Source organism: Oryctolagus cuniculus, chromosome 15, assembly GCF_964237555.1.
Source record: "Oryctolagus cuniculus chromosome 15, mOryCun1.1, whole genome shotgun sequence".
NCBI lineage: Eukaryota > Metazoa > Chordata > Mammalia > Lagomorpha > Leporidae > Oryctolagus > Oryctolagus cuniculus.
In genome coordinates, this window is record NC_091446.1 from 7,214,399 (window position 1) to 7,241,219 (window position 26,821).

Here is a 26,821-nt window from a genome sequence, read left to right on the forward strand (position 1 = left end):
GAGGCAGACAAGCCCGGTGCTGCGGGTGCGTGTCACGCCTCTGCCCCGGCTACCGTTCCTAATGCCTGTGTGCAGGGTGGAGCGGTGGGAGAAGCCCGCCAGGAGGCTGTGCAGGAGTGTGGTTGTGTGATGCGCCCAGGGGAGAAGGAAGAAGTCTGTTCACCAGGGCGGCGCCATGAGGAGCCTCCAACTGAGGCACAGAAGTGTTTTGCCTGAGGTCACTCTGCTCCCAGGTGGTTGAACTCAGGGGATTCAACTCCACACACACGAGGAGGAACCATTGGTTTTCCTGAATTACTACATTGCCCACCACGAGTTGAAAACACCGTGTCGGCACCTGTCTCTTGGCTTCTCTTGTGGCTTCACCTCCGTATGTCTGTCCGTCTGCCCGTTCACACACGTCCAGTGTCCGGGTGCTCACTCAGCTCTCCTGAATATCAGGCCCACGTGTGACGCCTGGGTAATTGTTTAGAAATTCACTTTCAGGGGGCAAATTACACATGTGGGAAGGCCGTTAGAAAGTCCCTTGGGGAGGCAGCATCGTGGGCATCGGGTAAAGCCGCCACCTGCAGTGCCAGCATCCCGTATGGGTGCCGATTTGGTGCCTGGCTGCTCCACTTCTGATCTAGCTCTCTGCCATGGCCTGGGAAAGCATTGGAGGATGGCCCAAGTCCTTGGGCCCCTGCACCCGTGTGGGAGACCTGGAAGAAGCTCCTGGCTCCTGGTTTGGGACTGGACCAACTCCAGCTCCAGCCATTGCAGCCATTTGGGGAGTGAAGCAGAGGATGGAAGACCTCTGTTGCTCCCTAGCTCTCTATAACTCTGCCTTTCAAATAAAAATAAATAAATCTTTTTTTTTTTTAAAGGACAGTCCCTCGTGGAATTTGCATCAAAGCGGCACCGTGATTTTAATGAAAGCACTTTGCTCTGGTCAGCTGCGGTCCCGGGTGTCCGCACCGGGAGGTGATCTGAGAGGGCGGGGTGCCACTTTGGTGCCGGTCTGGGGGAAGGAGAGGAAGTGGGGAGCGCCTGTGGCCGTAGGACGGGGTTCCTCCTCGCTGTGGCCGCAGACCCTTCCCCGTGTTTGTTTAAACCCCTGCACACCCGGCCGGACAGCTGCCTCGCCCAGGGCCTTCCTCCCAGACGCGTGTATAGGCGAGCCTCTTTGCCAGCTGTGTCTGCTCTGTGTCTCTGTGCAATTACTCCAGTATATAAACCGCACTGAAAGGCAGGCTTTTCTTGGGAGCTCATAAATAAGCCCCAAGCCACAACGTGGGTAAGACCTTGAAAAATGGCATCAGCATCTATTGGGAATTGTGAACCCTGCAAAAAGCAGCTCATTGTATTTCCAGAAGCAGGTTTTTGTTTAAAAAAATATAATAAAGAACAAAACCCACCAAGTGGAGTCTACATGGAAAAAGCAATCTGGGCTGCGATTCCAAGGCTGGTCTCGCTGCTGCCTTCGCCTCTCGCCGCAGGTTTTCTGTGAGCGGCATTCTTCCCAGGGAGACAAGGGTGGGTTTCAGAGAACACCCCTCGCGTGCCAATTCCCATCTGCAGTTATAATCCTCCGATTGTGACCTCTGCGATAGTTGCCATGGATGCTGAGCTGAAGTTGAGGGCCTCGGGGTGGCTTCTCGGGGCAGGGGAAGCCTCAAGCCCCGCAAAAGGAAAAGCGAAGAGGCAGCGCGTTCACACAGGCGTGCGCGCGTTCACAGGGGCGTGCGCCCACTCCATACTTTAGGAAGTGCTTCCCGCTCCACTCCCGGGAGCTTTGAGGAAGAGGCTGTGGGACTCTGGCTATGGGATCCTGGGCAAAGGATGGCAGATTCTTGGCTTGTGCCTCGGACCCCACTTTCCTGGAAGCCAGGGCCTGGCGCTCCAAGCGCCCCCCCCCCGAGTGAGTCCCCCTGGAACAGGAGGTGTTTTTTTTTTTTTAACTGATGGCGACTTCAGTCCAGAATCCGGAGTGTCGGGCCTTGGCCGTCAGGGGCGGGGGTGTGGGCTGGCGGGGGGTATTGGCTTGAGCAGCCGCCTCCTGGCCACTACAGCGGGCAGTGGAGCTTGGGGTCCCGCAGGAGCAAACGCGCTGGGCCCAGGAGCCAGGCCAGCCTTCGCAGGACGCAAAAGCACAACAGGGGGCGCCCAACCCACCGCGCCGGGGCCTTGAATATCGATGCATGGGGCTGCAGACCGCCAAGTTCCTTATAGATGCCCCCGGCGGGCGGCCCCCGCCAGACCCCGGGGGTTCCGCTTGGCCTCTTCGCGGTCACCGCATCCCACCGCCGGGACTCCTCGGAAGGGGAGGGGCGGGGGCCTCGCCTCGCGTTCCAGGCGCGGGCCGATGCGTGGCCGCGCTACACCGGCGGGGGCGGGTTCTGCTCGGACGCTGCATTCGCCGCCAGCACGTCACTCCCAAACTTTTCCAGGCTGCGCTCGGGGAGCAGGTTGACGCGCCTTGGATGCGGGGCTCCAGGCGCGGGGCTGGGCGCGCTCCCGCGGAGCCGGAGCCGCAGAGGCTGGCGGGCTGGACTCGGGCTTGCCAGGTATGCGTCGGGGGCCAGGTGCGGGGGTGCGGGCGGCGACCAGCCGCCGTGTGGGTCTGGCTTCGGGCTCGCGGCCCCGGGGCCCCTCTAGTTCCCGCGGAGCAGTGCGGGTGGCGGCCGGCGCCAGGCGTTAGGAGTCCGGGCCGGCGGAGGCTGCGCGCAGCCTCGCTCCCCGCTGCGCTCCCGGCGCGGTCGCGGCGGCGGCGGCGGCGGCGGCGGCGGCGGCCCAGGCAGACAATGAACTTGCGAGCGCGCCGAGCCCAGGCAGGTTTGGGCCCCGCGCCCCGCCGCCCGGCCTCCCCGAGGCTCCCGCCGCCCCCAGCGGCAGGCGTCCCCTCGCGGCGGGTCCTGGCCGCGCTCCGGGCGCCTAGCGCGCTTGGGGACCTGGCTGGAAAGGCTGCCCGGCGGCGTCGCCGGGGCTCACACGCCCCCTCCCAAGCCGGAGAGATTGCGGCCGGAGCTGGGGAAAGCGGGCCGGGCGGTGGCGCGGTGGCGCGGTGGCGTTGTGGACGGCTTGGAGGCTGGCGAGACGCACGCCGCGGGCACGCACCGGCCCGCTGTCCTGCACAACGGCCCGGGGGCTCGCAGTCAGGCGCCCGCGCGCCGCCCAGTCCCGGGAGCTGCGAGCGGGGACCTGCAAACGCCGCTGCTTTCACGGTGGGGGCGTGCGTTGGGCCGTGGGGCGAGACACTGGGATTCGCCCTAGTCGCGCGCCCCGCACCCCCACGCACTTCGGGGAAGTTTCCAGGCCTGGCCCGGGGCAGGTAGGGGGGCATCTGCCACTCTGTCCCTGGGCGCGGGCTCGGGCCCTGTGGCCTCCCTGGGAGGAAGGGAGGGAGGAGGTCTCAGGCGCGCTCGCCCGTGGGACACGGTTCCGGGAGGGGAGCCCGCGGGGACGCGGTGCGGCCGAGCCCGGGGCCGCCTGAACTTTTGCTCCCCGCCCCCTCGTCTCCCTCCTCCCCGCCCCCACCCTCTCCCCTCCCCGCGCCCCGCCGTGTCTCGGGAGGCGGCGTGACTCGGGAGTTGCAGGCGCTTCCCCGCGGCGTCCCCGGGCTGCTTGGGCGCGGCGAGCCGAGCGAGGCAGGTCTGAGCCGCGCGGGGGACGGCGGCGGGGAGCCGGGCTGGCAGGGGCCCCGAGCTGGCGCGTCTGCTGGGCTGCGTGTGCCGGTGGAGAGGACGCGGGGGCTGGGGCGGCGGGTGCGGGCGTGGCGCAGTTGGCCCCCGTGGAGCCCGCTGGGATCGCTGGAAGGCGGCGCCGCCGCGAAGGGAACCTGGCGCTGGGGGCAATGAATGGAGCGCTACGGCCGCGTCTCCGACTCCTCCCGGAGAACCGATTGGCCGGCGCGCGCGCCGTGTGCGTGTGGAGCCTTAGCTGCCGCCGGGCTCCAGGCAGCGCGGCGTGGCCGCCCCGTCGCGATCCCAGTGCCCACGCTGCCCGCTCGCCCTGCGCTCCGGGTCGGCCGGCGCTGCTGGAGCGGCGCGAGCAGACGCGGAAGGCTGGGCTCGGTTGCTGGCTGCGGGCAGTTGGAGGTTGGTGGAGGCGGCGGCGGCTGCGGCCAGGCCCGGGGCTGGGAGCAGCCCCTGGAGGGGCCGGCTGACCTCGTGCCCCTGCGGGCGGGCGCGGGCCGGCATGTCAGTTGGGCACCTTGGCGTGTTCGTATTGGGTAAGTCAAGGGCATGGAGTTTTCAGGAATGAAGTTGGGGTTCTGGCAGCGCCTCGGTGAGGCTGCCCGTGGAGGCTGAGCCCGCTCCCTACTGCGACCCCTGGGTGGTGCGGGCTGCCCTCGGATGGGGGTAGCCACCCAGGAGGGTCCCAGAGGCAAGCTGAGGCCTAGAGGTTTGCTCAGAATTTCTCTTGGCCCCTCCCACGTCGTCCACGCCCTGGAGCTCTCCTACCCGGCCCCAACCCTCATTCCCAGTTGCAAAATCAGAAATCTTCCCTTATAGAACATGGCGCTGATGAATTCTGCAAACCGTGTGTGGAACCAGGATCCCGACTGATGCACGAAGTTGTACAGATGACCTGTGATTTTGTTTAAAATAGTATAGGAGTGGAAGTTCCTCTTAGTTGGGTAGCTCTTATGAAATAAGTTTCTCTGCCTGCAGAGACTCATGGGAGACTGGCAGGAAGATGTTTTTCCCAGCCACCTCTTGGCTGAGAGGCTAAGCAGGGGAGGCGAGGCAGCCTGCGGTGGGCTGTCTGCCAGCGAGACCCTGGCAGGTGCGCTGGGAGTGGAGCCACAGGCCTGGCTTTCCCTCCAAGGGCTTGGGCTGCTAGGGTCCCTGAAGGAGAAATGCAGTTGGCAAAGCGCAGGGTTCATTGATCCGGACCCTGCGCAGGGCGTGGGGGGGCAGGTGTGCCTTGCTGTCCTTTGGTGGTTAGGGCTCGGGTGCTGGAGCCACTGTCCTGGCCGGGGGCAGTAGCAACCTGGGAGGAAAAAGTACGAAAGCAAAGCAGCTGCTCTCACGGCAGCCGGCACGAAGGTGCGGGTCCCTGGCTGACCCGGTGAGGAGTCGGGGGGCGTGTGGGTTCCGTGTGCTGAGAGCACGGGGAAGAGGCAACGTGTGGAGGCACGGTCGTGGCTGGAAAGCCAGCTCTGCTTATTTTGTGTCTTGAGAAACAGCAGAGAAGAAACTGCACATGAAACAGCTGGGCCGGGCAGCCTCGGGCCTTTTGAACCTGCTGGGGCGGGGTGAGTGCTGGGCTGTGGCTGCCTCAGGTGGTGCAGACAGGACTGGAAGCTGCCCTGCTCGTGGAGCGGCCGGGAGAGGAGCACACCTGGGCTGTCTGGAACAGGTGAGCGCGTGCCCACCCGCGGGAGCAGCCTCCACGCAGCTCCAGCACCGGGGAAAAATCAGACAAGCGTGTTCTTCTGCAAGAGAATTCCCTAGCTTGGGTATTGGGGTGTGGGCTCAGATTCTAGGAGTGTGGTAGAGGAAGCGTGCCATCTGGCTTGGAAGAGTGCACTGGGGCGCAGGGGTCCCGCCCGGCAGGCCGAGGGACTGTGTGTCCAGGGTGCCGTCATGCCTGGCCGCGGGCCGACGCTGGAGATGAGGTTGGCGAAGCTCCGTCTCCCACTTGGCTTGGGTGTCCGGCGCTCATTCACCAGCTCCTCGGTGAGCTGCCACCCTGTGCAAAGTGAGATTGTGCATGAAACTTTGGTGTCATTTCCTTCACCAAATAAACCCCACCCCCACCCCCAGTTGAGCCAGAGGGGATGAAGCTGCAGGATCCCAGCCCTCGTAGGATGATGGGGCTGGGGCACAGTGCTGCGAAGCAGGGTGCGGGGGGGGGGGAGGAGCCTGCCTTTGCAGATGTGGAAACAGAATTTCAGAGCCGGGAGGGCTGTGCCAGGGTCACCGCCGGTGAGTGGAGAGCGGGTGTGGACCTGAGTCTCCAGCTCTCGGGCCCCTCCTTCATCTCCACCACACTGGCTTGGGACTCCCTGGGACAGCCCCTGTGGTTGGCAGCTGTCACTTTTCCTGTCTCCATGTCCAGACCCTGTGCCCCTCCCAGGGCACCTGCAGGCCCAGGGTTGCACAGGTGCCCTCTGGAGCCCGTTTGAAGGAAAGAAGAGTGGTCAAGTGCTAGAAGCAGCAGCTAGCTTTGAAAGTAGTGGCTGCCTGGGAGTGCCATTTTTCTGAAGCTGTTAGTGGGCGGGACTAGCAGCGTGGGATTCCAAGGGATCTCTGGCATTGGAGGATAAGGCAGCCTGTCTCCTCTTGGGGTCTGTCAGCTGGAGTGGGGTTGGGGGTGGATGTTGTTACTTCAAAGCGTAGCTGTGTTACTGTGCGGAGAACTAAAAAAAGGCCTTTGAGAATGTTTGCACTGGCACAAGGCATTTCTGCGCTGTCCCTGTGTTAAGGTCTGATTCATCAGGGAGTGGGGTCTCTGACATCGAGTGCTTCGGGTCACTCACTGTAGCTCGAGAGGAGGGTTGGAGGCAGCAGTCACCTGGCCGGCTGGTGTCTAAATGACATCTCTAAATGTCCCGAAGGGGCTCAAGGTTTTGTGTTGGTTCTGGCCCCTGCAGGCTTTTTCCTACAAAGTGTGTGAGCTGGGGAGGCAGGCAGCAGGTGACAGTGGCCTTGTGCTGGGCAGCTGGCCCAAGTGTGTCCCCTGGACTGCTTTAGAGATGTGGGGGTGGGGGTGGGGGCTGTCCCAGGTCTAGGTAGCGGGAAGACTCAAGGACTGTGTCATGGGAGGAGGGAGGGGAGAGGCGGTGGGGGTGGAGAGCGTTTTCGGCTGCTTCAGGAGGAGGTAGGCATGAATCAGCAAGTGGTTGGGTTAGCGGGGGAGGCAGGTGGGAGGCAGGTCCTCCTCTTCGCGGCTTTCAGAAGGGGTGCAGCGGGAAGCGGGAAGCGTTTCCGCCTGGCCCCAGGTGCCACCCCGGGGCAGGTACGTGGGGGCAGAGCGCAGAGCTCAGATCCGTGGGCGAGGCGAGGCGAGGCTGGTGCAAGTCAGAATTACATAACGCTGCTGGCAGGCGCCTTCCAGGAGCCTCTGGGGAGGGCAGCGGGCACCTGGGCTAGCAACTTCACCCCTGGCCCGAGACAGCTGGGCACACTGCCTGGCATCCAGGAAGCGCTCAATCAACGTGGGCGCTAGTGGTGTGCTTTAGCCCTGGAGCTCACAGCTAGGGTCGGAGGGCGGCCTCCAGCCTCTGAGGTTGCACGCAGATTTTTAACAATGTATATACACGAGGGTACTTCCAAAAAAGTTCTTGGAAATGGAGTTAAAAGATAACTGTATTTTGGTGCAAAAAATGTTGAAGTCCATGCTTGGTGCTTTTGTATTAGGCTTTTTTCATGAGCTTTTCGGGGCTTCTCATGTGCAGCGAGGTCTAAGGGAGGGAGGCACCACCCACGGCACCCCTTAGAGGGCAGAAGCCAGGCAGCTCCTGGGTGCTGGCGTGCCGGCTGGGTTTGCTGAGGCTGGCGGCTTCCTCTCTCCTCCGTGGGTGGAGGGAAACGGGGTCCACGGCCGCCCGTGCGCCCCTCTGGTGGATGGGGCAGGGGGCTGTGCCCCGTGTGGGGACGTGCGGGCTGCTTGCGTTTGCTGCCTCTTGAGCTCCTCTCTGACCTTAGAAGGAGTCCTGAGTGGGGACTTGGGGGACCTCCTGGCTGGGACGGCTGCCCCCTAACACCCCGTTTCCATTTCTGGAACTCATCCTGGTCCCAGCCTTTTAGGTTTCTGGAGAGAGCCAGGCTGGCAGATCCTCAAAAGCAGAAGGTGTCATTATGATGGAGCTTGGACCGCTGCCAGGCTGTGTTTGTGGTGGAAATATCGAACCAGGCAGCCCAGCCACCCAGGTGCCTGCAAAGTGCTGCACCACGGGCAGATCGTTAGGTGCAGGCCAGGCGCAGCTACGTTTCCCTGCCGTATGCCGGGGCCTGGTGGTTTCACATTTTCTCTTGAAATGGGATATGCGTCTGCCAGGCCAGTTTGCTGCATGTGGCCGAAAGGGTGGCGGTGTGGCTGTGCCCAGGCGGGGGGCACCCCAAGAGGGGCGGTGGTTCCCTCTGTCTCTGGCCGGCCCTGGAGCTCGGGCCGTGAGGGAGCTGCCCGGAGGGACTGGGCCTGTGGCCCCTTTGCTATGGTCAGAAGCTGCGTTTCCTGACGAGAGGCTGGAGAAGGCCGTGGATAGGGCGGCATCCCCGGTGTTGTTGACCGTGGCCTGCCCTTCCCGCAGCTCCCGTGCCTGCACTCACGCTGCTTCGGGGACGTTCAGCTGGCACCACGTGGTTCTGCCCAGCCAGATGCGTGGTACCCAAGCCAAAGGCTTTCTTTTAGCCCAAATGTTGGATCCCGTGGGTGCTTAGAGGGGCCACACAGGCTTCACGCTGGCTCAGGTTCAAATCCCTGCTAGACCTCTTCGTTCCATTCTTAAGACCCTGATCAAGTGACTTAGTTTCCTGCCGCGGTTTCCCCATCTGTAAAGTGAGGTCACTAATCCACCTCCTTGTGCCGTTTGAGGACACAGGGGAGCTCCCCAGATTGAACCCTGTGTTCTGGCTGAGTGGAGAGACAGAAGGGGGAGGGGAGCACCGTGAGGTCCAGCATCCGTGTTCTGGCTGCAGCTGATGGCGGAGAGCCTGGCTGAGCTAGCGCAGCAGGCAGGTGACCTGTGACCTGAGGGGTTGGCCATCAGAGCCTCCAGGGGCAGCCAGGAGGGAGACGGGCCTTCCCATGGGAAAAGGCAGGGCAGAGCTCTGCGTGTCCAGGTCTTCCCTCGACACGCGTGGGCCAGTGTAGACACCCCAGGTGTAGACCGGGAGAGTGCTGCAGGCAGAGTATCCTCAGGAAGGGACAGGAAGATGTCTCCTGGTGGAGATGAGCTCAGCCCAGGGCCCGCCGTGGTAGCGGGTGATAAATGACGTCTATTAGGTGTGCGGTGGTAGGGCCCTGTTAGCTGCTGTAGCAAACGATTTGCTATTAAACCCAAGAGGAGCGTCTTTCCCGCTTCCGGGCGAAGTGCAGGACTGATTAGCCAAATCGAGGTCATTGTCAGCCAGGACTCAACGCTGCTTTTGAACCAGAACCCCGCTTCCCCGGGGAGGGGGGAGGGCCTGATGCCCAGCCTGGCCCCCCGCAACCTGTCCTGCCTTTTCTTCCTTGGTGCCCTGTCTGGCCTGCACTCCGCCCGCCTGGGCCAGCTGGCCTGGGACGTGGGTGCACTTGGGCCTGCAGCCACCGGAGCGGAGAGCCTCCCGCGTCTGCCCGTCCTGCTCCCTCCTGTGTATCCCCTGCCGCCGTCTGTGTGGGTCGTTCCTGCCGTCTCCCCACCCCCATCCCGGTGGAGCCTTCCTCCTCGGAGCTCCTGCAGTTCCACTCTCTTGTGTCTCCACCTTGAACCTGGCCCGTGTCGCTCTGTGTTCCGGTTTCCTGGGCTCGGTCTGCAGGTCTGGCTTCGCGTCCCTTGTCTGGGGTTCATAGCCGGACCCGCTGGTAGTTGCGAGTGACTGAGTTTTGTTGAATTCATGCCTCGGTTAAAAATGATTCCTCCGAAGGCTGGAGGTTCCGTGCAGGCCTCGGCGTGTGCGCCCCGCAGACAGGAAGGGGCCCCAGACTTGGGAGCGTGGCACGGGAGCGTTAACGCTTGTCACTGAATCTCTAAAGGAGCCATGACCTTGGATGTTTTGAGCATTAGGTTTTTGGGCTGTTAAAAGGCGGTAGCCACAGTTTTTTGTGTCTGAAAAGTCTGCTGGAAAACCGCTCTGGAAATCTGGTTGGTGTTTCAGGAATATATACTCAGGCGAGAAACGTGGAGACCGTTAGGGTTTCTTACGGCGGCTGCAAATAGCGTATCTTTATGTTCCATGTTCCTTTGTTTGGAATGTAAATATTTGCATTAAAAATATAAAGTGGATCCTGGTGTGTATTTTTAGAGTCCGTAATTTCCAAACCCACAAGCAGACTATTGGTCTACAGAGGATCACTCTCTGATTTCTGAACCTGTTTGTGTCTCACGCTCACGTGGCAAACGGGGCTGGCTTTGTGCCCCCCGGGGGTCTCCAGGATGAGCAGGAAGTGGGCGGTTTCCCAGCATGCACTCTGACTGCCAAGTTGCAGCCATGTGTCGGTGGCGCGGGGGCTTTGGGCTGAGGTCCTGTGGGGTTGTCTGGGTCCTTGGTTTACTGGACGTTCAGGTGGAAGCTGGGCCGCCTTGGGGACCTCCGTGCCCGGTAACCAGTGTGGATTTCTGCATGGCAGAAATGTCCTTTCTGTGGCCTGGTGGACGGGGCTGGAGGCTCTCGTGAGCCAGCCAGGGGCCCCTTCCCTGGGTCACAGCTCCTCCATCCACGGAGCGCCGAGGTCTCGGGAGCAGGGCTTCTCGAGGGAGCAGGGATCATTTCGTCTTTCCTTTGCCCTCTCCATCTTGCCAAGGGCAATGCCCTGAGTGTGTGTGTGCCCGGCCTCTTCCTGCTTAGGAACCTTTGCTTCCCTGGGGTCCTAGGACGCTGAGCCCCACAGATAAGAGGAAGCGGAGGGAGGCGGCCCGAGGGGAGAGGGGTAGAGTCCTGGGCTGGAGCCCTGGTGCTGTGGCGTCCAGCGTGGAGTTGGAATTTCCCGTGGCACCCTTTGGCCAGTGACCAAGCCTGGTCTGAAAGGAAGTCTCTGGGTGAGGCGAGAGCAGGGGTGAGCCGCGGGCTGGGTGTTCGGGACGTGGCCCTTTCTGTGGTCATCTCTAGCCTGACCCGCGATGGTGACCCTCCTCATTGTCTGCAACAGGTTTTAATAAAGACAGTAAGTTCCAGAAAGATCCCAACTAGGGTCACCTCGGGCCAGTCACCCCAGGGCACGATGTTGAAAGTCAAAGGAATTGGCTGCTTTTTAGGTTCCAGGAAGTTCTCGGTGAGGAGGAGGGAGGGCAAGTTGATGAGCGGGGCGTCAGCAGGCTGTGTGTGCTGTCCCCGCTCCGGGAGGCTGTTTGTCCCCGCTTGACGGCAGCGACAGTGGGAAATCAGACAGGGGAAGACGGACCCAGGAGTAGAGCAAGAGCTTAGCAAATGTGGTCTCATCAGCAATACCAAAACAAGAAACCCGTTCACTTGCAGGCGGCCAGCGGCAAGTCCACGGGCCCCGTGCCGTGTGCACGGTGTGGCTCCGAGATCAGAAATGACGTATGAAACAGCAGCTGCAGGTGGAGCGGGAGAAAATACATTTGTTTTTGGCTGTTAAAACGGAAGCAGATCAATAGGAAAACGCCCGTCTGCCACTCTGAGTCAGCGTTTTTTGTTTATGGAAGAGGAAGCAGATTTTCCCACTGAGAATCCTGTCGGGGTCACCGATGAAGCTGCACAACTGTCCACATCCTCATCTATTGAAAAAAAATTCACCCAACATGCTTTTTTTTTTTTTTTTTAACCCATTCAACTTGTTTTTTAGAGGGCCTTCCTGAGAAGTGATCACAGGCCACAGAATGCACCCTGGGGAAGCATACGGACCTGTGATTTTGGGTGCATTCCTAGAGATTTGTTTGAGAAATTTTATCAGCTCAGAAAACCAAAATCCAGGCCATGCCGTGGCCACCCCGACCCCCCCACCCCGGGTAATCCCAGAGCCGCTTTCGCAGTGGACGGTGCTCAGACCCATTTTGTAGATGGGGAAACTGAGGCCTGGAGCGGCCACACACAGTCAGGGGAAGAGCCAGGCTTTTGGAGTCACGGTTCAGTTCCTGCGAATGTTCCCTGTAAACTCCTGGGAAAAGCCCAGGCTGCCTCCTTGACTGGCCTGGCGTGGTGAACGCGGGCTGGCTAGGTGGACAGAGGCCGCCACCTCGCCCCTGCCCGTGGTCCTAACCTTCTTCTGACCTTGCAGAGCCCCCAGAGCTCGCCCTCCACCAGCTGCCAAACAAGAACTACGACTTGTGGCACCAGCATCTTTCTAGCTCCTTTCTCCTGCAGCCCTGGGAGGCCCCCACTTATCCTGGGGATAATTAAATTAGGAACCAATTCAGAGAATGAGATTTTATCTGATCTGGCCCAACTCATAAACAAGGGCCTGTGATTGTGACTCCAGGATACATTATGGAGTTGTTTTTAAAAGAATTATGCTGGGCTGAAGCATGGAAAGAACTATGCAGGGGCCGGGGGTTCCACGGGCCCGGGGGTGCAGTCCTGGGGTTTGGCTCAGTCCCCAGGCCAGCTTTGTTGGCAGGTCCCATGTGGGCTCCGACCAGGGAGCTGTGCGGGTTTGTGGCCAGCATGCTCTTTCTGCTTAGGAATGTTCTTCTGTTCAGATTCTCATGGTCTTAGGGGCTTTTTTTGTAACCACAGAAGTGTGGTTCCAGGACCCCCGGGACCCGAGAGCCCGAGTGAGGGTGCTGAAGTTCCCTCTGAGAGGTGGTGTAGGGTTTGCAGTAACCTCCCCTATACTCTATTTTTTTTAAAAGATTTTATTTTATTTATTTGAAAGGCAGAATGAAAGTGGGAGAGACAGAGAGAGATCTTACATCCTCTGGTTCACTCCCCAAATGGCCACAACGGCCAGGCAGAAGCCAGGAGCCTGGAACTTTATCCAGGTCTCCATGTGGGTAGCAGGGGCCCCAGCGCTTGGGCCATCTGCTGCTTTCCCGGGCCGTTAACAGGGAGCAGGATTGAGTGGAGCAGCCGGGACTTGAACCTGCGCTCCCTTAGGGGGTGCCGGCCTCACGGTTTAACCCTCTGCGCCACAGTGCGACCCCTCCCCTGTGCTTTCGGTCCCTCTGGGTGACTTATCATGCCTGCTTCCGTGGGAATTCTATAGAAATAGCCATGAGGCTGCATTGTTTTGAGAATCGTGACTGCATGGGGAAAAGCTCTGCACGTGTTCAGTGTGGACGTGTAAAAATGTGCTTTTGTTGCACGCTTGGCTGGACCCCTGGGTCCGAGGCCGGCTGTGCCCGTGGTTCCCGTTGACGTCCTGACGGGCTCTCCCAGCTCCAGCAGGAAGGAAGGCGGGCAGGAAGCTCAGCGGCGCTGAATCGGGGCCGTGGCGTGGAACCCTCCTGGGACTTTCGGAAGGAACACACGTCCTGTGGTCCCACAGACCTTCTGGGCGGGGTGGGTACTGTGTGTGTGTGTACCTGCGTGTGTGTGGGCCCGGTGTGGCTGAGGGGCACCCGGGGACTCGGAGGTGGTTCAGAGCCTTCTCTGGAGGAGCAGGTCCAGCCCCGCCCAGAACCAGCGTGGGGATCGTGGGAAGCAGCCTCGCTGGTCTTCAGTCCATGGGGGGCTTCCGCACAGACTGGCTTTCCGTTTTGAGTCCGGATTCCTGGGGGGAGACTAACTTACGTTCCCCTCCCTCCGCAGCCGCCGAGGGTCTGTGCACCTGCCTTCCTCCTCCCTACGGAAGACCTCGCCCCCCTTCCCCACCGCAGCCCCGGCCTGGGGCCCAGGCATCCCCTCTGACACCGGCCTGCTGCCCAGTTGCCTCCTTTCTAATTCCGTCCCTTTCGGAGAGGACGTGTGTGCATCTCAGTTAAGGTTGCATCCTCAGGGCCCTGCCCATGGGACTCGGGGCTTGGATGGGTGGCTGGATGGACAGACAGATGGATGGAAAGCAGGAAGGCAGGTGGGGGCTGGAGAAGGGTGACCTGTGGTGTAGGGGTGCCCAGGGACTTACCGATCGTGCGACTGCCCACCCCCTGCTAGTGCTGGGGGGACTGAGACCTGCAGAGCAAACAACTTGCCCTAATCCCCCAGTTTCATCCCCGGGGAGCATCGGGGAGCCTGACCCTTCCACTTCTCCGGGCTTTTGTAGTGGGGACTGGCCCTATGCCCCGTGCTGCCCCTAGAGCTGGGAGTCACACAGTGAACTGGACGGATGGGGTCCCTGTGCTCAGTGTGCACCCTCATGGGGAGCGACAGACAGGGGGACAGGTCACAGAGATGGGCGCAGAGTCCTGAGTGCTGAGAGAGGTTCTGATGGCGGGGGTGGGGTGGGGATTGGCTTGGTCTTTCCAAGGAGGTGATCTTTGAATGACAGGAAGGTGCCACTGCCTGAGATTTGTACAGAGGGAGCAGCCAGAGCCAAGCCCTGGTGCGGGACCTGGTCGATGGGAGGGGTTGAGGTGTGCTGGGGAGAGACGCCCAGTCGTGGCACCCTTGGGTCGATCCCGTCTGTTCTCACCCCTGCAGCTCCGCCCTCTCCCCGACCCCCACGGGTGAGGAGCCCCTGGCTGGCACTGCTGTGGCGTTTGAGGAAACGGGGGAGCCCAGTGCCCCTGGCCCCGGCTTGGGGCTTGGCTCCTGAGCAGGAGCTATTTTTAATCTGAGCCTGTCCTTGAGGGAAGTGTTGGGGTGGGCAGCCGAAACCACACTCCTGAAAACAAGACTGAAACGGGGCTGTGAAATCCCAGGGGCAAGGCCGGGCTGTGCACCTGAACTCGGTGATGCTGCCGAGCGGCCTGGCTGTGGGAGAGGGGGCCCTTGGGAGAGGCCCTGGCACAGCAACTCCAGCTCCCGTGTGGTCTTGGTTTTGGGGGCATCGCTGTCCTGCCTGGGTCCTCTCTCGGGACTTGGCTTCCCCAGGTGGACGTTCTTCCTCTCAGCTCCCTGAAGCTCCTGCCACTGGCTGCCCCTTTCTTGCTTTACCTTGACCGTCTCCTAGGGGACAGACCCCCAGGCTGTCTCCCTGCCCGGGTAGCTGAGCCTCCCTGGGACGTGCCCTGGGCTCCCGAGCACACCCAGCACGTGGTCCCACCATAGTCATTGCACCCCAGTGCCAACCTTCTTGCATGGAAGCCACACGCCTGGCACCAGCCGGCTACCCTGACACATCCGTTCCTTTCCTTGACTTCCACCTCCCGCTGGTCCCCCGTGGACACCCTGTCTGGGCTGTTTATCAGAGGTTGGAGCCATAGTACACAGCTCCATCTTGGGTTTGTTGATGATTAATTTTCGGGCTGTGGAAAGACAGAAAATTCCTGTGTTTTAGTAAACGGAGAGATAAAAGGAGCATTTTCTGAATACTTTAACTTAGACTCCTTCCAGCTGTTCATGCAACATCTCCATGTATAGGAGGCTGCTCTGCCTGGAAACCCTTGTGCTGGGAACTTGTGGGGAGCCCCCGCCCGTTCCGGCACTCCTGGAGGCCCCCTCCCGTATTGTTTTGAAATGACATCAGCCTCACAAGGAGTTGCAAACACGTAGAGTTCCTGTGTGCCCTTCACCCAGCTCCCCACAGCGTTAACATCTTAGGTCACCCCAATACGTCCTCGAAGCCAGTTGACAGTGCAATTAACCAAGCCGCAGGCTTTATTCTGCTACCTCTTAATTTTACCAAAATCCAGGGATCCACAGCACCTTGGAAGTGTTTTAGAATTTCACTGGCTAAAGCCTTGTTGACCCTTTAGGTTATTTTCAAGTCCCTGCCCGTTGGCAGTCAATTAAAATTTGTCTGCATGGGGTCGGCAGGCACTGGAAGGCCCATGCTTGCCGCGCGGCGCCTGCACTGAGGCCCGCCTGCACAGATGGGTGGGTGCCTGGTGCCGGGCGTGTGCACACAGACACCTTGCTCCCCAGAGCTGGAGCGCGGCGGGCTGTGGGGTGCACCAGAACATCGGGCAGGAAGCCGGCGGCTTCAGGTCTGAGAACAGCAACCAGCACGTTTCGGAGCGCTTCAGAAAGTCCATGGAACGTGGAATTAAAAGCTGAGGTTATGTTGGTGCAGAATGTTCTGAAATCATGCATAGTTTTTCACAATACACATTTTCCACGAACTTTTTGAAGACCCCTTTGTATTCATGGATTTCAAAAAGTTTTTGCACCAAAATAAACATCTTTTTATCCTACATTCCATGATTTTTTTAAAGTACGCTCTCTGTTGAGTACTTAGTGTGTGCTCAGTTTTATTGACTACTTGGTTTAATGCTCTCAGCGACCTTTGGGGTGGATCCCATTAATATTACCATTTTATAGATGCGAAAACTGACCCCAGCCAAGTTCACGCTGAGCTCGGTGGTGGAGTCAGGGCTTGAACCGGGCAGCCAGAAGTGGGACCTTGCTTGCTTTTACCGGTCAGGCTGCCTCCTAGGTCCAGACGTGCACCGCTCTGGCCCCAGTTCTCACTGCTCTGTGTCCTGGGGCCACTCATCTGACTTCTCTGGTCTCCATTTCCTTTCCTGCCACCCCAGGGGCTTGCCCAAGGGCGTCTGTCGTGTCCCTTCCATTTCTGAGTGCAGCTGGTTTTCCTGGAGGAGACGGTGGTACCGGGAGAGCTACACACTCTCAAGGGCCACGCGGAATCTCACTTGATTTCTGCAGCCTCGTCTGGCTCCGTGGGCGCCTCAGCTCCGTGGCAGTTATGTTCTGGTGGATTTTATTTATTTATCTTTTTAATTTGACAGGTAGAGTTAGACAGTGAGAGAGAGACAGAGAGAAGGGTCTTCCTTCCGTTGGTTCACTCCCCAAATGGCTGCTACGGCTGGCGCTGGTTCCGATCCAAAGCCAGGAGCCAGGTGCTTCCTCCTGGTCTCCCATGCTGGTGCAGGGCCCAAGCACTTGGGCCATCCTCCACCACACTCCTGGGCCACAGCAGAGAGCTGGACTGGAAGAGGAGCAACCGGGACTAGAACCTGGTGCCCACATGGGATGCTGGCGCCGCAGGCGGAGGATTAACCAAGTGAGCCACGGTGCCGGCCCTCTGGTACATTTTAATTAAACCCCCTACAAACTGATTTTTTAAATTTTTGTTTAATGAATGCATTTTTACATAGATACAACTTTAGGAATATAGTGGTCCTTTCCCCCCTCCCCCCTCCCTCCCGGCTTCCATCCCGCCTCCCTCTCTCCCATCTCCTTCTTCATTATGGTTTCTTTTTAGTATGACTTTATATACAGAGGACCAACTCATGCTTTCATAGACTTCAACAATTTGCACCAATGCCCATACACAACATATAGATTACAGTTTGGGGAGAGACTTTGCAGTCGATTCTCATATTACAATTCAGTAGGGACAGAGGTCCTACCTGGGGAGCAAGTGCACAGTGACTCCTGTTGTTCCTTTAACAATTAACACTCTTTTTTTATGATGTCACTGGTCATCCGAGGCTCTTGCCATGGGCTGCCAAGGCTATGGAGGCCTTTTGTGACCATAGACTCTGTTGGTATTTGGACACGGCCATAAGCAAAGTGGACGCTCTCCTCTCCCTTCAGAGAAGAGTGTCTCCTTCTGTGATGACCCTTTCTTTCCTCTGAGGTCTCACAGAGATCCTCTGTGTAGGATATTTTTTTGTCACGGTCTTGGCTTTCCATGCCTGAAATGCTCTCGCAAGCCTTTCAGCCTGACCCAAACTGATTTCTTAAAGGTGTGATGGCCCCACTTAGTGAGCCACCGCGCACCTGCCCTGGGGTCAGGACCTGCTCTCACCACCCAAGGACTGGGCAGAGCTGCTCCTGCTGGGCCCCAGGGGCAGCAGCATTGATTGTGAGACCCCGCCCTCCATGTGATCACGCATATCTGATTGATTTTGCATCTCGCTGAGAGGAAGCTTAAAATGCAGCTCGTGTGTAAGTGGCGCTTAAACCGCACAGGCTTGGAGTGAGTTGTAAAAACCAACGGAGCAGGGTGCCGTGGAAGGCGTGACTTTCTCCTCGGGGTGCAGACAGAGCGCGTGGCTGGGCGAAGGTGGAGATTTCCCCGTCTACAGGGGCGGGAAGAGTGTGAGTTTCAGCTGCCAATCTCCCGCGGGCGCCTCCTGCCCAGCGCCTGGGAGCTGGCCCGGCTTCCGCATGAATGTGCAATTGCATTAGCGTGAGGAATGAAAGGGCCCCAGGTTTTTTCAATCATCAGATTCGGTTACAGATCAGAGTGAGGACAAGCAGGCCCGTGGAAACTACGTTTGCTAAACCTCACTCCTGGGACAGAGCGGAAGCTTCTGGTTCTCTTTCTGAAGCGGTCCTGGAAGGGCCCCTGCACAGACCAGTGAGGAGCCGGGACCTGCGGCACAGATGCCAGCTTCTGGCGTTTGTTCCTGGCCGTGACATCCACCGGGCACGAGACGAGACCCTGGCTGTGCACGCTGTCCAGTTTTTTTTTTTTAAGATTTATTTTATTTATTTGAAAGGCAGAGTTACAGAGAGGTAGAGAGAGAGACAGAGAGATCTTCCAGCAATGGCTGCAATGGCCGAAGCTATGCAGATCCAAAGTCAGGAACCAGGAGCTGCTTCTGGGTCTCCCACGTGGGTGCAGGGGCCCAAGGATTTTGGGCCATTCTCCACTGCTTTCCCAGGCAGTAGCAGAGAGCTGGATCGGAAGTGGAGCAGCCGGGTCTTGAACTGGTGCCCATGTGGGATGCTGGTATGCAGACCGGGGCTTTAACCCACTGTGCCACAGTGCCGGCCCCATGCGCTCTTCTTGCAATCCTTGTCCTACTTGCATGGTTCTCCATGTGTCTCCAGGGCCAGCAATGTAGTTTGCAAGGCCCAGTGCACCAGGTAAATGTGAGCTCCTTATTACAAAAATGATTAAGAATCTCCAACGGGAGACAGCAGAGGATTAAACAAAGTATGGGATGCAAAGTCTGGGCAGGGCTCCCTGTGTGACTGCCTAGGTGGACGCCACGGGGCTGGCTTTGGGATCTGGTGCCCATCCGAGCCGCTTGTGCAAGCTGCAGGTTGTACGTGGTCAAGGGCGGGGGCTGCTGTGACTGTCCCCTGGGTGGGCTCCGGGGAGTCTTAGCAGGGTGCCTGACCCAAGGACACGCTTAGGAAACGCTGGCTGAGCCGGACCCACACGTGGGGCCCGTGTTCCTGTCTTGGGGTGGGTTTTCAGGCAGCCAGCTTAGGTTCCACACAGCAGGGACCTGGAACAATGTATCTCTGAGCGCTTCAGAGTGGGAGAGGCTCCAAACTGTAACACAGCTCAGCCATTTGACAGCTGCAAGGTGAGACCTGGATACAGAAGCCTGGGAAAGAGGGGGAGGGGAGGTGGTTGGGGGGGGAGAGAGAGAGAGAGAGAGAGAGAGAGAGAGAGAGAGGAAGTGAATGAACATGAACCTCAAGCCTGGTGCTGTTTCCCTGCAGGGTGTGAACGGCTGACACTCGGTGTGTGTCTCTGTGCCCCTGTGTCCCGGCTCTGAGAGGAAGAGCCCCATCTCCCGTGGCCTTTCACCTCTGACGTCTCCTGCTTGGCCTCTGCCCCTCCCACTCCAGTCCCCGGAGGGGCCCCAGGGTTTCTGGGCACGCTGTGGGTCACCCTGGTCATTTCAGGGTTGTGGAGAATGCCAGCTTGCAAAGCCTAAGGGTGAGGGCGCCACACATCTCGGGGTGGGGTGGGGGAAGCAAAATGCAGCTCAGGGCCGTCCCTGCCCCTTTGTGTTGAGTCTTGGTTCTGTCTCAGCATGGGGTGAGCCCAGACTTGTCTGTGTTCAGCGGGTGCCGGTTTTCTCCGGGAAGCCAGAGGAGAAGGCGGAGTAGAATCCAGGGCTGGCTGCCAAAGTGATGGGGGGGTGGCGCTCCAGCTACGGACAGCCAGGGCTGTTCAAGTTTTAAATGGGAGTGGGCCGCTGAATGAGGATTAAGGTGACTTTCTGGGGTGGGGGTGGGGAGGGAGGGGGTTGAAGCTGTCCTCAGAATACATACAGGGAGCCGGGTCTCTGCAGGGCAGGGTCGCGGGGGAGCCAGCGGCTCCGTGCCTCTAGGTTTTCCTGCCTTTGTCCTCAGTTTGTACAGAGGCCGCTGGAGATGCGGGCTCAGAGGGAGCCAGGGCGCTCCGCTCTCCTCTCATTGTCCCGAGCTGCCGCTCTGAATGGGGCTGTGACACTTGAAGAAAGAGAGAAATTGGCTTTTATACGCCCGGCTGGGGAGAGAAAGCAGGACAGGAAGCGGCTGCCCTGGAGGCCACACTGCTCTTGCGGGCAGAGGGAGCTCTGTGTTGTACCTGGGCTGTGAGGAATCGGATGCCCTGATGGTGGCGGTGGTGGTGGGGAGGTCAGCCAGCACTTCACTCCTTCAGCAGAGAAGGAAGCTGGCACCTGCAGGCGGAAGCTGCTGTTATTTATTTTCCCAGTTAAGATAGCCACAATCATTGCATGACAATAATGCTGAAAGTACCCCAGGATGTTTGTGTTCCCGGATGTGGGGGTCTGAGCTTGCCGGAATAACAAGGCTCATTTAAAATCTGTCACAGGGAATCTACAAAAGAGACAATGGGAGGAACAGGGACCACCTGGCCCCTCTGCAAAACCGGCCCCCTCCCCAGCGGCAGGGGCCTTGTGTGTCTGGGCCCCCCCAGACCCCTGTGCCTAGCACAGCTGCACTCCGGGGAATCTGGGTTTACACAGGGCTGGCCAGTTGGCGTCGTTAGTGTCCTGTTGTGCAAGGAAACTAGCAAGATCAAAGGGAGTCACTCTGACCTGCCTGCGGGCCTGTCCAGCCAGGACTGGTAGGGGGCAGGAGACTTGCAGCGGGGACGAGTAGAGCCCAGTGAACTTGTCCAGGACCACGGGTGTGCTCAGTTCTCCCCACGCCATGGGAGACGTTGAGGTGGGGCAGCGAAGTACTTAGGGTCAGCCAGGTGTGTGGGGTGCCCTTGTGTCGGCTTTGGCAAACCATGATCAGAGAGGGGCACAGACAAGGAACTCGGCGCTGGCTGCTGGGAGTCGGGTGGGCAGATGCACGCAGGCCCTGCCCGGTCAGAGCTTCGGGTCCAGGGGCTGGATGCGGTGGAATGCTCCTTGTCAGCTGAGTCTCATGGGGTGTGTGGGGGTGTGTGGGGGTGATGGAGCTCGTGGGTGCAGGGGTGTAGGAAGCCTGGGGACAACAGGGGCCTTAAGGAAACTCCAGAGGCAGAGCGGGATACAGGGGGTCCCAGGTGCCCCTGGAGAGGCAGAGTCTGCCGCCAGTGGTGTCTGCACTTGACCCAGTTCCCCAGGGAGGCGCCTGGGCCGGTGCGTCTCTTTTTGTAAGGTTCAGAATGTGCTAGGATCCTTGTTTCTGGAGACAGGATTGGTTTACACAGCTGGCAGGCCCCTTCCACCTGACCTGGCCCCTGCCTTCCCCCCAGATTGCGCCCCCTGCAGTCAGGTGAGGGGACTTCACGAAGTTCATGGACAAGAGGAATGAAAAGACCAGCATGGGGCTGGTGCTGTGGCACAGCAAGTTGGGCCACTGCCTGCGAGGCCAGCATCCCACGTGGTCACCTGTTTGAGTCCTGGGTGTTCTACTTCCAAGCCAGCTCCCTGCTAATGCGCCTGGGAAAGCAGTGGAAGATGGCCCAAGTGCTTGGGTCCCTCACGTCCACATGGGAGACTTGGATGGAGTTCCAGGTTCCTGGTGTGGGCCTGGCCCAGCCCTGGCCATTGTGGTCATCTGGGGAGTGAACCAGTGGGTGGAAGCTCTTCCTTTTCAGGCCTGCCTTTCCAATAAATAATTAAATAGATTTTTAAAGAAAATGATAAATTTATTTCGGTACAAACATTTTTTTAAATCCATGCATGGATTTTTCATAATATGCATTTTCTGTGAACTTTTCAAAAACCCCTTGTATGCAGGGCTTTCAAAGTGTTTTTGCACTGAAATAAATTTCTCTTAATTCCCTTTTCCCCACACTCTTTGAAGTTTCCTTATGCGTTTAGTACCTGCTGCCTGCTGCCTCCAGGAGTGCGGGGCATTCCTGGCCAGCATTTAGGATCGTGAGGACTGACATGTTTCTTCTTCCATCGGGAGATTTGAGACATTCTCTGGAAGCAGCTTGCAAAGTGGAGACTTTGTAATGGCCACAGCTGGGGCGATGGCCCCGCAGCTGTGACCCGGGAGGGGCCTGGGGTGGGGTGGGCGGCAGGGCTGTGCGTGGCACCGGCGGTTCCCTTAGGAAGTAAAGAAGCTGAAAAACCGCGTGGGCCACGTCCCTTTGAGAGCCCTGCCTTGGCCCTCGGCCCGCCCTGCGTGTGCCCGGGCTGCAGGTGGCTGCACCAGCCCCGTGGCTGAGTCCGTGCAGGAGGAGTTGTTGAGACGCCAGCGACTGGAGGTCATCGGCCGGCCGGCTGCGAGCTGGGTTGTAAAATAAGCCCTAAGTGGCTTGGAGCTCCGTGAACCATTTTTAAATGCACGAACAGAGGAGGCTTTGCTGTGGCGCCTCTGGGAGGAAACGGGCGTTGCTCTGGCTCTGGTGGGAGAAATTTGCTGCGCAGTCAAGGCCCCAGGGCTGGACTGTCCCAGCTGGGTCAAGTTCACGTTCACGGCCCTGTATCTACCCTTGTACAACCCATCTCGCCTTTTTTTATTTTTTTAACCCGTTTTGAAAAAAGATTTATTTATTTGCAAGGCACGATTATAGGGAGAGAGATCTTCCATCTGCTGATTCACTCCCCAAATGGCTGCAACAGCTAGGGCTGGGCCAGACTGAAGCCAGAAATCTAGAACTTCATCTGGGTCTCCCAGGTGGATGCAGGGACCCAAACACTTGGGCCATTCTGCAGCTTTTCTGGGTGCTTAGCAGGAAGCTGGATTGGAAACGGAGTAGCCAGGGGTGGAACCAGTGCTTATACGGGATGCGGGTACAGAGGCAGAGGTCAACACTGCTGACCACTGTATGAACCATTTGTAAATTGGAGGATAACGCACGAACCTCAACGAACATCTGTCGAAACTACAGTGTGCTGCTTCTCCAGAGCGGAACTCGCCCGCCAGCCAGCCCCGAGGTCGGGTATGAGCCGCCCCCGGATCCCTAGCTCCCAGCCCCACCCCAGGGAAGGCACCGTCCTGCCTTCCAGAGGCTGGCGTGTGCTGCCTGGGTTTTGAGCTGGAGGTGCTTGGGACCCTGCTGCAGGCTCTCTCTTGCCTGCGCCCTTGTGCTCAGCACTTTGTGGGCTTCTGCCCTGGAGTTGTTTGTTTGCCAGCTTAGAGTGCTTTTACCTCTCCTGGGGTGGGTAGGCATTGCGTGATTTCTAGTTAGGCTTTACAGATAGCTGTGAGCATTCCAGTTTAGTCCTTAAAATTTTTTTTTAAATTTATTATTTGAGATTTAGGGAGAGAGTGAGCTCTCTCATCCACAGGCTCACCCCCAGATGACTGCAATAGCTGGGGGACCCCAGCATGCTATCCAGGTCTCCCATGTGGGTAGTAGGAGACTCGTCACTGGAGGCGTCCCCTCTCTCTCCCAGGACCGCGTTAGTGGGAAAGTGGCGTCGGGAGCCAGAGCAGGGCCTGGAACCCAGCTACTCTGCCGTGGGGTGCAGGCACCTTAACCGGCCTCTAGACTTACTCGGACAAACGCCCTTGTTTGTGTCTTTTGCTAAGCCTGGAGGGGGAACTGGGCGAGCCACCAGGCCTCCGGGCTTTCCTGCATGCAAGCGGACCCCGAAGCGAGGCGGCTCCAGTGCTGGGCTGTGGGCTGTGGGCTTGGGAGTGGGCTGAGCTGCATCCTGCTTTCTTCTGAACATCAAAGTCCAGGTTTTCCTCTGAGTTCCAGGAGCTGTCTCCTGGAGGACGCTGACCATGCGGATGGCCGCGAGCCAGCGTGGCAGGTGCACAGATTTTTTCTGACACCGCACTCACAGGGCCGCCCTCCGTCATTTGCTGACAGCGTGCTGGTGACGTCACCATTCTCACATCTCCCAGGAAATAGGACCCTTGGGCAAAATCCCCCCAGCTGGGGGGAGGGGCGCTGGGCCTTCCGTTCAGGGGGATGTCTGTGTTGGAGCGTCTTGTTGAATTTCACTGTGCACCCTCATGTGTACGTCCTGGTTGGTCAGGCCTGGGGGACAGGAAATGTGGACGGCAGGCAGAGAGAAAAGTCTGTGTTCCCCTCTGGAGGGCTGGGGTCTGCTCTGGCAGGGCTGAGCTGGCCGGCGGGGAGACCAGGCGCAGGCTGACCTCTGTGTCCAGGTGTGCCCCAGCTTGGCTGCTCTGCGGCTCCTGTTTGCAGTGAGCGACTCCAGTTTCTACAACCCGAAACCACAGACTCGTGACTTCCCAGCCGTCTCCGCCTGTCAGGGCACAGGCTCTGCTTGTTCATCTTTGTCCTACACTATCCTTCGAAGCTCAGTGACCTTGACGTTGACGCCACTGTTGGGGTGGGGGTACCCTGGAACTTACTAGGGACCCTGGACAACCGTGCCCTAGCCCAGGGCCAGGCCTCCTGATTCCCATGGTATTGATCCTTCCCCCATTTTCATCCCTGCCGACCGGGTACGGAATCTGAATACAGCAGCGACTTGAACTTTGCAAGACACTCGCATTTGCTGGCTGCATCTACGGTCTGGGTGGCATTGATTTGTCCTAGCGCTGAACCTGCAGGATTCAGCTGGACGCATCTGAATTTGGGAGCATTGCAGCGTGTGGGAACTCAGTGGGCTGTTGGTTTGTGGGAGTCTATAACTTGGCCAGGTAGATCCTGTAGCACAAACTTGCCGCCTCTTTGGGGAGGGCCATGGGGAGTGGTGCTGAGCCCGCGGATTCCGTGCAGCCCCGGGGGCTGCTGTCTTCACCTCTGAGAAGCAGAGCTGCCCACTGCCAGCCCTGTCCTGCTCCTGCCTGCCCCGGGCCAAGCCCTGGGAGACCTGCCTCCCGGCCCCCAAGCCCTGGGAGACCTGCCTCCCGGCCCCCAAGCCCTGGGAGACCTGCCTCCCAGCCCTGGGTCAGCTGCCTGCACTCTCTGTGAGCTCGGGGCCCAAAGAATATAAGACTCAACATTGTGAAATAAAAATGATCCGGCTTTAGCATTGAATGTGAGTTTCTTACAATCCAATCCAACGCTTTGCAGCTATTCTGAGACAAGGTTTCGTTTTAAAAGTAACCATTTCCTCTGATTTTTTTTTTATTTGAGAGCAGGAATATTAAGGCAGGTGATGAAAGTGGAATTTTTTATGAGATCCTAACGATGCTTTTCTCAGCAGACCGAGGAGGTATTCAAATGCGGGCGTTTCAGTCTTTCTCTGGGCTAGAATGTGAAGGATCAGCCCTCGTAGCAGCGAAGTCCTGCGTTTCCAAGGCATCTCAGTGATGCAGGCTTCTAGAAGAGGCCAGAATACAGACAGAGCTGCGTGGCACCGACCGGAGGCAGACCCCGTGCGGCTCTAGACAGACCCAAGAGCAGGTGGCAGTGGGAGTGACAGTGAGAAGGGGCAAAGCAGGATAGCTGCCGACTGTTCTGGAACTCGGCGCCCAGCGCAGCGCTTCCGCTGGACTTTCACAGTCCTCCCTGTGGTTGCAATAGACGCAGTGTTACCATGTGCACCCCTATTTTTCAGGGAGAAAGTGAGGTGGGCTTAGTGTCAGGTCGTGAAGCCAGGGCGGGAGTCCCTGGATGACCCCGTGCTTGTAGCCAGCACTCTGCCCCGCAGTGAGCAGCCTGGAGACCCCTCAGCTGTGGAGAGTGGACTGGCTGTGGCCCCGCCGTCCCTGGAGGAGGTGAGAGCTTGGGACAGCTATTCCCAGAGCTGGCCATATGCTCATTTTTTGCTTCAGTTCTTTCCTAATTGAGGCGCAGGTTCTGGGAGCTCTGACATCCGTATCTGCATAATTGCTTCGTTGTATCACTTTCACTTTACATGCTTCCACACAACCTTTAATGAAATTTGAACACCCAGCTTCCCCAGGGCAGCAGGGATCTTAGCTTCTTTTCTCTAACTTTGTTTCCCCAAAGTACTTGATGCTGTAGGCTTGGAGTTTTGTAGGCTTAATCGCTGGACACTGAAATTCTTCAGCTGCCCTGTTGATCAGACTTCAAACTCAGCCTTGCCGTTTTTGGGCGGATTGCCTGGGGCTGTGAGTGAGATGGTCTCTTGGGGCCCTGTGGGGTCTGAGGTCGTGTGGGGCGGCTTCCTAGGAAGCACTTGGCACTGCTCTTGAAGAACCAACACTGATCGCTGAGCAAATTAGCCTGAGTCAGTCTGCAAGATGCCAGTCTTCTGGAATGTAAATTACTGGCCAAAAAATAGCCATAGAAGATAAACATCTACGAGCTGCTGGACAACGTTCCTGGTCTCCTCTGTGATCCTGGGGCGCTTGCACCACGCTGCTTGTCACGGTGCTGGCACATCACTGACCACATCCTGCAGTGCAAGTGCGGGAAGCCGAGGGTAGGGGGTGTTGTCCCTCTGACGGGGCGGCACGCCTGGCACTGCTCCCAGAAGTCCAGCCCAGTGGTAGTCTGGACCGTGCACATGGTGTCCCCGCGCCTGCTGCAGAGCCCCGAGGGGTGGGGCAGGGCAGATCCTAGCAGGCGTGGGGGTGAAGGAGTCACTAGGAGGAGGCCAGGGATGTGCGGACGCGGACCTGCGGCAGGGTCTCCGGAAGCCATGGCTGGGCTGGAGTTGGTCGGCAGAGGCAGGACGGTGAGCCCAGGGAGATGGCAGCCCTTGGAGTGAGTTGGCACTGGGCCTGCCCCCCCCCCCCCGGGAAGGAGGAGCTTGGCAGCTGGGGTAGGGATACCCCTACCCAAGATGAATCTCCAGCTCTTTTTAAAACTGTAAAGTGAACGCTTGGGGCTGTTCCTAGGGGAGAGCTTTGGTTCCGAGTTTGGGCGTGAGAGTTTCGGAGTCAGCCGAGAGCCCTTGTGTCATCACGAGGTGACGGCGATCCCGCTTGCCAGTGTTGGGAGAAGAGGTCATCACGCGCCGCTCTGTCACCACGTAAGCGTGTTTCTTCGCCCCAGCTTCATACGGGGCGTGTGTGTCGGCTCAGAGTGAGATGCCGGTGCTGGTGGCGCATCATTTCAGTGTTGTCTTCAGTGTGGACGCTAATTTGGAAAAGGCAGGGAGCTGGGCTGGGCGTTGGCAGAGGGGGCCTCTGCAGCCAGCAGGACCAGGGTGGGGCGGGGGCGTCAGGACCCCTGAGCCAGCCCA

General features: G+C 58.8%; 1 protein-coding gene across 11 annotated transcripts in view; it reads left to right on the top strand.

Annotated features, from left to right (window-relative positions):
- Positions 1-2,087: 2,087 nt before the first annotated feature.
- The window catches only part of CHST15 (carbohydrate sulfotransferase 15), a 73,262-nt gene continuing 48,528 nt past the window's right edge, over positions 2,088-26,821 (top strand). Inside the window, exon 1 of one of the 11 annotated variants that reach the window (XM_017338088.3) lies at positions 2,088-2,546. The gene's annotated coding sequence lies outside the window, so the exon portion shown is untranslated. Of the gene's footprint in view, positions 2,547-2,924; positions 3,311-3,498; positions 3,631-3,817; positions 4,211-4,510; positions 5,344-18,103; positions 18,920-25,989; positions 26,312-26,453; positions 26,609-26,821 lie in introns of those variants that run through there. The other 10 variants (XM_008249390.4, XM_051833524.2, XM_017338089.3 and 7 more) reach the window with 10 other exon arrangements.